Consider the following 9,497-nt stretch of genomic DNA (forward strand, 5'->3'; position numbering starts at 1 on the left):
GGGGTTGGAAACCTAAGTTAGTTGGTGTCAGTGAAGTTGGATTTGCTAGAATGATCCTGATTCATGGAAATATGTGGCTTTTGAAGAGAATGGATAAAAGAGTGGAGGATGAGGAACTTTTGATCACTGGATGGTTACCTAGTCATCCATGATAAGAAACCTCAACTGCATGAAATCAGTCACTAAAAGTAAAAGTTACCAATGGAATTTTTGTAATAGCCAAAATGAAAGTAAAAGAAAATGCTGGTTCGGGCCTTGATGCTGAACCAAGCTCAGATTTGGGTTCATCTGATCTTCATCTATCAGCCACAAAGCCACCTAGAAAGGGAAAAATTATGCAGGGGCAACAGTAAGTACCTCTAAGACCTCTGGTCAACAAGAAGGTATTTAATGTAGGGGGAGGGCAAAACCAAGAACGCACTAAAACTAGAGGATATAGTGTAAAGGAGCTGGCTCATTTTATGGATTGATAAAGAAACTTACCTAAAATAGATTGTGAGAGTAACCAATCTGGGGGCTGTGTCTTTAGTTCTGGATGCTGCAGAATGAAAGAGCAAGTTTGAATTGAAATAGTTCCCAAAGGAACATCCAGCTGGAGCACTGGATAAAAAACACCATAAAGTGTGTTTATCCTGAGAAAGGGGACTTCCCACCTCCCTTGTAAGTGCCAAATCAACGCCCCAGATGAAGCAGCTAATATTCTTCATATGCAAGCCATGTGGGACTGGCTTTATGATGACCAGGATAGCCACCTGCTGAATATGCCCATTAAACAAGTAATAGGAAATGCTGTGATGAAGGGAGTCCCTGTTGCATGGGCACCCCATATAACTTTACTGATACAAACCTGAACAACATTTTGAGAAGGCTTATAAGATTTGCTATCTCCCCATATGGGTCTTACTGATACCAAGAACATTAAAGTAATTGAGAAAATGGGGAGAGACAAAGGAGTCAAGGGACTAAACCCAGTAGAGTCGAAGTCTTCAGATGAAAAAAGGATGAATAAAATGGACAGCAATGGAGATGAGACAAAGGTGTTGATGCAGCACTACCAGAGGCTGGGTGGACCAGTGGGAACCGCTATTGGTCCCTCAACATTAAAAGACTCCAAACAAGTCTGCTCTATTTACCCCAGTTTGGAGGAATTTAAAGAGCTATAAGGCAAAGATTACAATGATGAATATGACTAGGGACCCCCTGGGGTAATGATTAGAAAGATTAATCAAGGTAGAGATTGACATAGAGGCCAGGGTCTTATGGCTCCAACCCCCAGCCAGAGACCCAAGGCCACATTCACAAACTGGATAAAATTTCCAGGGGAAGAAGAAACTTTTCTGGGACTCCTTGATATGGTAGCCCAATACACTATGATTTGAAACCTGTTGGAGAAGTCTTAACAGGAGCTAAGTTTAGATTTAGAGGATATGGAGATGTAACAGTTGGTGGAATTAAGGTGAAATTTTGGATGGTCAGGGTTTTTTAACAGATTTTGTGTGAGGTGCTCATGTCTCCTTTACCAGAATGCATTATTGAGATGGATACTATGTCTGACTAGTGATTGCTTCACCTAACTAATATTGTGAAACAGAAAGCATATAAGTTCACCTTCAGACCAGTTTTAAGACTGACTCACACAAGTCGTTAACATTAAACAATATAGAACACATGGCGGACAACAAGAGATTACCACTTTAATTAATTAATTAGTTAATTAATGAGTTGGAAGCTGGAATGCAAGTACCAATAAATTTGCTGTATAATAGCCCTGTGAGACCTGTGAAAAAGATAGATGGCTCTTGGAGACTAACAGTAGACTATTGAGGCTTAAATAAAATTGTGGTGCCCATAGCCTCAGCAGTTGCGAATATAGTCTCAAACATACAGATAATACAGCAGGTAAAGAAGGCTGGTACTCAGTGACTGACCTTGCACAGGCTTTCTTCTCTATCTGGATCTCAGAAAAGAGCCAACTACAGTTTGCCTTCATGTGGGAAGGATTCCAGTTTACTTTTACTGTTCTAACACAGGGTTATTTGAACACACCAGTTTATTGTCATTATTTGGTCAGAAGGGATTTGGACTTGATGCAGGTCTCAAATATAATAATATACTATCCTGATGATATTATGATAGTATCAGAAACTGAAGAGTGGGCTAGGATTGATATAAATGCAATGGTGACACAAATGACCAACAAGGGCTGGTTAATAAATCCAGGAAAGATCCAAGGGCCTGTGCCTGCCCAAACAGTAAAATTCTTGGGAATACTTGGGCAGGAACCACCCAGGATATTCTACAAGCAACTAAAAATAAACTGCTATCGCTACCCAACTCTAGGACCAAGCAAGAAGCCTGGTGTTGGGTTGGTTTACTTGGATTTTGGAGAATGCATATTTCATATTTGGGAATTCTGCTAGCTTCCATCTGTCATGGGAACCTGAACAAAAGCAGGCCCTGTTTGAATTACAAAAGGCAGTAGCTCTCTCAATGCCTTTGGGCCTTCATGACCCAGACATAGTTTTGACAGTGTCTACCACCCGTACTCATGCAGAATGATGTTTATGGCAAAAAAGCCAACAAGTGGCCATTGGGAGTTTTGACCAGGAAATTCCCAGATGCTGTCACCTGGTATACACCATTTGAAAGACAATTATTAGCCTGCTATTGGACATTAATTGAGACTGCCTCACAAAATAATCGTAAAGCCCAAGATACCAATAATGACTTGGGTGACATCGGAGAAATATTCTAATAAGAAAGGCAGTCCCCAGACAAGTTTCATAATAAAATGAAAATAATTGATGTAGGAGCTTGCTGATGCAAGAGGAACTCATCGTATCAACAAGCAAGTAGCCTTTTTTCCTCTAGGACTGACAAGGAAGCCACACGAGGAGCTGTTTAAAACAGCCACATAGACAGTGTCCCATGAGCAGCTCTCAAGTGAACAATGAAGAACTGCTTGGTTTACAGATGGCAGTTCCAGGATAAATAGACAATATCCCATTTGGAAAGCTGCCACTTTAAGACCAGCAAATGGCAAAACTCTGATTGAAGAAGACAAGAATAAATCAACTCGAGTGGGATGAATTGCATGCTGTTTTCCTAGCGGTGATGGAAGAATTAAACAATGGTAAAAGCCCTTATATTTGGATTTTTACTGACTCATGGGCCATAGCCAATGGCCTGGCCATAGGGAAGGTAGATGGGCAATAGAAAACCAGACCATTAAAGGGATGTTTATATGGGGTATGACACTATAGAAATCATTCTGAGAATTTAAGGGGTGAATTAAGATAGGACATGTTGATGCCCATCAGAAGGACTCCCTTCTGGATTAAAAAGGTGACTGGAACCACCATGGGGACCTTTTGGTGCACTCCCTTGAGGTGGCCACCTGGGTCCATGAAATGAGTGGACATGGAGTGGAAGGCTGCAGCAACGCATAGATGGGCTGAATCTAGATATATTCCTGTTGCACCCTGTGAGGCACAAAATGTGAACTATTCTGTCTGCCAGCAAAAGAGACAGAGACTGAAGATGGCTGTGAAGAAAATTCTCCAAAGAGGAAGGCCCCCCACATAACTAGCAAGTGAATTACATTGGACCAATGCCAGTAGTCCCAGGGCAATATAAATAGATCCAAACAGGAATAGACACTTACTTTGAAATGAACTTTGCATACCCGGTGGTAGATGCAAACACTCAAAATACTATTAAAAAATTGTAACAGAAAATACCATACTAGTTTGGACTACCAAGTTACATTCCTTTGGACCAGGGAATGCGTTTTACATCCCATAGTGTCCAACAGTGGGCCCATAGATGTCACATCAGATGTACATATTATGTTGCATATCATCCTCAGAGTAATGGTTTAATAGAAAATCAGAATGGGCAGTTGAAACATATGTTGTCTAAAATAGAGGGAGATAAAGACTTGAGTGGCTGGCTTGCACGTCTTCAAGGATGCATGCTCATACTCAACATGAGGGGGGCTGAGAGAAGGTCCCCACTAGATAGATTCCTCCATTCTTCTGGGAGATCTGGGAGGGGGTGGGAAGGATGTGGTTTCGACTATACAAATCTTTCTTACATTACCAAGACTTCTTTCCTCCCTGATGCAGTGGTCCCCAAACCAGGGATGCAACTGCAGGTGCAGGAAGCAGGGACGATTCCTAAGCAAGAAACTGTAACTATCCCTTTAAATCTTTATGTCAGAATTCCTAAAGGCTTGATAGGGCGGATTGTGCCTTCACTCCAAATGGTGAAATTGGGGCTGAGAGTGAAAGCTGTTGTGTTGCAGCAGTCAGGACAGCCCACTGGTTCTGTACCTGTGTAACCCTTCTGTATAAGAATAGGAATGGACCAGATGCCATAAAGTGTGAAGCCATATGATTACTAAAACCACTCCTGCTTTTGGAACCTGACAAGGCTGAATGGCAGCTTGCAAATCTGAGTTATATCCTGGGAGACATTTTCATATGATATGGTGATTGACTGGATAGGTATTAATGACTAAATGAGACTCTCTCATTTTGACTTATATAATTGTTTTGTGAGGGATTCATGTTCAAAGACCAGAGTGTGGTCTGCAATATTATGATTTATAAGATATTTGGTCTTTATCCAGAGTTCCTGGCTCACAGCTGCCAAAACTCTACGAATTTCCTAAATGTTGAGAGTCTTTTGTTAGTGAAGTGACACTTGGACCCCATCCAAGGATAAGGGCTTGTTGCCAGGAGAACCAACCACGTGATTAGAGGTTTGGAACTTTCAGGCCCCTGACACCAGCCTCCAGGGAGATATGGGGCTGCAAATTGAGTTCAATTGCCAGTGGCCAATGACTTAAGTCAATTGTGACTATGTAATGAAACCTCCATAAGAACTCAAAAGGACAGCTCGCTGGTTTCCTTTTTTGGCAGGCTTCCATGTTAGAAACCAGAACAGTTTTAAGTGCCACCATGCTGGGCTCCAAGCTACACAAGGACAGAAGCTCCTTTGATCAGGACCTGTTGCATATAGGTTTAATGTAATTTCAAATCCACTTGTTTATGACTTAAGTGCGGTATTTTAATCCACTTGTTTATCACAAAGAAACAAAATTTGCATAGATATAAGTATGAAGTAAGTCTTACCAGGATGTCATTCTACCTCTGTTGTCACTGATAAGTAGTCAGCAGCCCAGAAGCTGAGGGCCTGTGTGCGTGGCTTACTGATAAGCAAGCATGGAGAAGCAATAATGGCAAGGGGATATTTAGACTATAAATACTGAGTTTGTGAAGACTACTTGAGAGTTTTGGTTTAAGCAAGGTGACTTCACTAACCTAAAAATTCTCAAAAGACCACTGGGGATTTTGCTTCTGTCTTAGCAAGGCATTCCTCCTGGATAGTGGTGATAAACCAACCAGTGGCCCTGTGAAAGAGGCCATCACACCCACCAACACTTGCATCTTCATTCCTTAGCAATGTACTCTAGCAACAGGGTACTTTTGCTTTTGCACGGGCAGCTGGAAATCAGCTCTTTGTTTGGTCTATGACTGCCAAGTGCCTACTCATATAAAAAGGTACACTTCATATTAAATTTGGACTTTATCCTTCTCATCTCTCCTAGCCTAGAGCAATAGTATAATTGATCTGTCATTTATTTTGGAATATATTATTTCTTTATTTGGCTTCTTAAGAGATATTATTATGTATGCTATTGGCTTGTGAAATTATTTTAATTCCCACAGCAGACCTATGCTAAATTGTTGGCAAAGACAAAATCAGTCTTTAAGCATAACTTTTGCTGCCTCCCCAAACAAAACATAAACAGGACCTCGCCCTCTGTATCACTTGATCTGTCTGTTGATTCATATTCTTTAATATCTTTTGAAATAAATTGATAATGTAGGAGTAAATGGGTTTTCTTAAATTCTGTAAGCTGTTCTAGCAAATTAGTTAAACCCAAGAAGGGGGTTGTGAGGATCTCTGATTTATAGCAGGTCATTCAGAAGTACAGGTAACAACCTGGGCTTGCGATTGCCATCCTAAGTTGGAAGGGGTCTTTGGAACCTCCAATCTGTATCTGGTAAGCACAGGTAACAACCTAGGCTTACAACAGGTGTCTGACGTGGAGGGCAGTCTCATGGGACTGAGCCCTTTATCTGTGGAATCTGATTCTATTTCCAGATAGATAGTGTCAAAATCGAGTTAAATTTTCAGACATCCTGATGGTGTCCAAGAATTGCTTGTTGACCTATACAAACACATTGGAACTGGGAATGTAATTTACACACACACACATACACACACACACACGCACGTATACATGTATATGTTTATTTATAAGAATCAGGGTTGGGAAAACATAAGCTACTCCATTCTGGACAGAACTAGAAGTTTTCTCAAGAGCCCATTGATTCTTTAATTTCAATATTTGTAATTTTCCTTCCTAGGATATCTAGTTCCTTTTCCATCGTTTAATTGGCTTTTTGATACCTGTTTATGTTTTTAATTTTAATTTTATTCTGTAAACAAAGTAAACACTTTTCCTTTATAGCTTGACACTGTATCTAAAATCACTGAGGAACTTATTCTGTTATCCATTGTTTGTAGTTATAACTTCTGAATGTAAGATATTTCTTAGAATTTTGTGTTAGTCCTTTTAGTTGCATTTCTTGTTATAAAATTTGCATTTGCTTTGTAAAGCGAAGTATTTGTTTTTAGCAAAGTATTACTTACATATAATAACCTATAGAAATCTTAAGTATGCAACTCAGAAAGTTTTATTTATGTATGCATACATGTAGAACATTTTCTGTACCTTAGTAGGCTCCATCTTGTATCTTACCACTCAACAGACCACCACTAAGGATAAACAATATTCAGACTTTTATTGTTATGAATTAGTTTTGCTGGTTCACTTCTTTTTTCTGTACAATTTTCCATCACATAACACCATAATTAATTAATTTGCTTATCTTAATAATGATGAATGTGTTCTTTCTAGTTATTTGCATTTTCTTTTGCCAGTCTTTTGGTGAAGGTGCCCACATTAGAGTCCTTTTAATTCTTTGCTTGAAATATTTAAGAACATGTTGGTAAATTTGAGTGTAACTTTAAATTTCCCTTCATCAGTGACAAAGTTAAAACGGAATACAGTTTTCCATCTGTTCACTTTCAGCCTGTGTCTGTCTTTTGACCTAAAGTGAATCTCTTTTAGGCAGCATATAGATGGGCCTTTTTTTTTCTTTTAATCCATTCTGTCATCCTATGTCTTTTGATTGCACTATTTAGTCCATTTACATTTAATTATTTATAGGTATGTGCTTATCGCCATTTTATTTGTTTTTTGGTTGATTTTGTTCTGTTTTTTTCTTCTCTTGATCTCTTTCCTTTTGATTGACTAGTTTTCTTTAGTGTTTTGATTGGATTCCTTTCTCTTTATTATGTTTTTGTGTGTACTTTTGGTTTGTGGTTACCATGAAGTTCATATATATAGCCATCTATATCTATAGCAGTCTATTTTAAGCCGATAGGCATTGAAGTTCAAAGACATTCTAAAAGACTACATTTTTACTTCCCTTTCCTCTCTTTATGTTTTTGACATCATGTTTTGTATCTTTTGTGTATTCCCTGACTTTTATAGTTCATTTTGCTACTTTTGTCTTTGAACCTTCATATTAGCTTATTTAATGGTTGATTTGCTGTGTTTATTATATATTCACCTTTACCAGTGAGATTTTTTCTTTCTTCTTTTTATTTCTGGTTATGACCTTTTCTGCATAAAGAAGACCCTTTAACATTTCTTGTAAAGCTGGTTTAGGGTGGTAAATTCCTTTAGCTTTTGCTTGTTTGAGAAAATCTTTATTTCTTCTTCGATTCTGAGTTATAATCTTGCCAGACATAGTATTCTAGGGTGTAGGCTCCTTTCTTTTGGCACTTTAAATATTTTCTATCACTCCCTTCTGGCACATAAAGTTATTGCTGAGAAATCAGCTGATAGTCTTATAGGGTTCCCTTGTATGTGCCTTGTTGTTTTCTTGCTACTTTCAAGATTGCCTCTCTATCCTTAACTTTTGCCATTTTATTACAATATGTCTTGGTGTGGGCCACTTGGGGTTCATCTTGTTTGGAACTCTTTGTTTCCTAGACCTGTATGTCCATTTTCTTCCCTAGATTAGGAAAGGCTTCAGCCATTATTTCTTCGAAATATTTTCTGCCCCTTTCTCTCTTTTCTCCTTCTGGAATCCCTAGAATGCAAATGTTAGAGTGCTTGATGTTGTCCCAGAAGTTCCTTATATTATCTTCATTTTTAAAAAATTTTTTTAATTTTGCTGTTCTCATTGGGTGATTTCCATTCTTCTGTCTTCCAGATTGCTAATCCACTCTTCTGTATTAACTAATTGCTGTTGAGTCCTTCTATGTATTCTTCATTTCTGATCGGTTCTTTATTACATCATTTTGTTTGACTTTCTGTGTTTGTTTCTATGAATTAGATAATATAGCTCTCTCTCCCAATCTTGAAAAAGCGGTCTCTGTGTATACTGTGTGCCAGATGGTTTTCGCAGGACAGCGGTAGTCAGGGTGGCCATGTGCAGTGCCTGGTGTGCCACCTGGCCAGGAGTGGGTTCTAGGAAGAGATGACTAGTGTATAAGCATGTGTGGTAGCTCTCTGTTGTTTTGGCTGCCCATAGCCAGAACAAAGTCAATTTTGGGCAGCCCGATGTATGTGTGTTCTCTTGCCCATCTGATACAGGTGGAATGGTTTGGTGTGAGTGTGTGTCACAATGCCCCACTAGTTCCACACTTTCCCTGGCTAGGGCAGATCCTTGTGTGCATGCAGCAGTGCCACACTATCTCTGCACTTTCTCTGGATGGGGCAGCCCTGTATGTGGGTACTGAAAAGCTTTGCCATTTCTGCACTCTACCAAGGAGGGGTGGCTAGAGACATGCTACAGCAGTCCTGCAGGTCAGAGAACCTGGATAAAGCTCTTGCCCACTATCCAAGTGCAGGGGAAACATAAACAATAGTGCTTACTGGTTCCTCCAGTACTAGAGAGTTCCTTCAGTTCCTTGACAGCTCTCATAGATCCCCAAACTCCTCTATATGGGGTCTCTCTCTCTCCCATATGTTGTGTAGAAGCTGTTCAATTGTCCCTCAGTTGTTTCTGATTGTGGTTTTGATTTTCGTTTCCCTAAATGACTGATAATGTTGAACATCTTTTCATGTGCTGACTGAGCATTCATATACCTTCTTTGGAGAAATGTCTATTCAAGTCCTTTGCCCATTTGTAATTTTTTTAATTGGTGAGTTCTATGATAGCTTTATATATTCTGAATATAAATTCCTTGTTAGACATATGACTTGAAAATATTTCCTCCAATTCAGTAGGCTGCCTTTTTTGCTTTCTGTTCTTTGTTCTTTTAGGTGGTGACAGTCAGGTGCAGCCACAAGAGAGGGCACAGGAAAGGCTCAGGAAAACAAAGTTTGGTATACTACCAGTCCTGGA

This window comes from Pteropus alecto, unplaced genomic scaffold (genome assembly GCF_000325575.1).
Source record: "Pteropus alecto unplaced genomic scaffold, ASM32557v1 scaffold106, whole genome shotgun sequence".
Classification (NCBI taxonomy): Eukaryota; Metazoa; Chordata; class Mammalia; order Chiroptera; family Pteropodidae; genus Pteropus; species Pteropus alecto.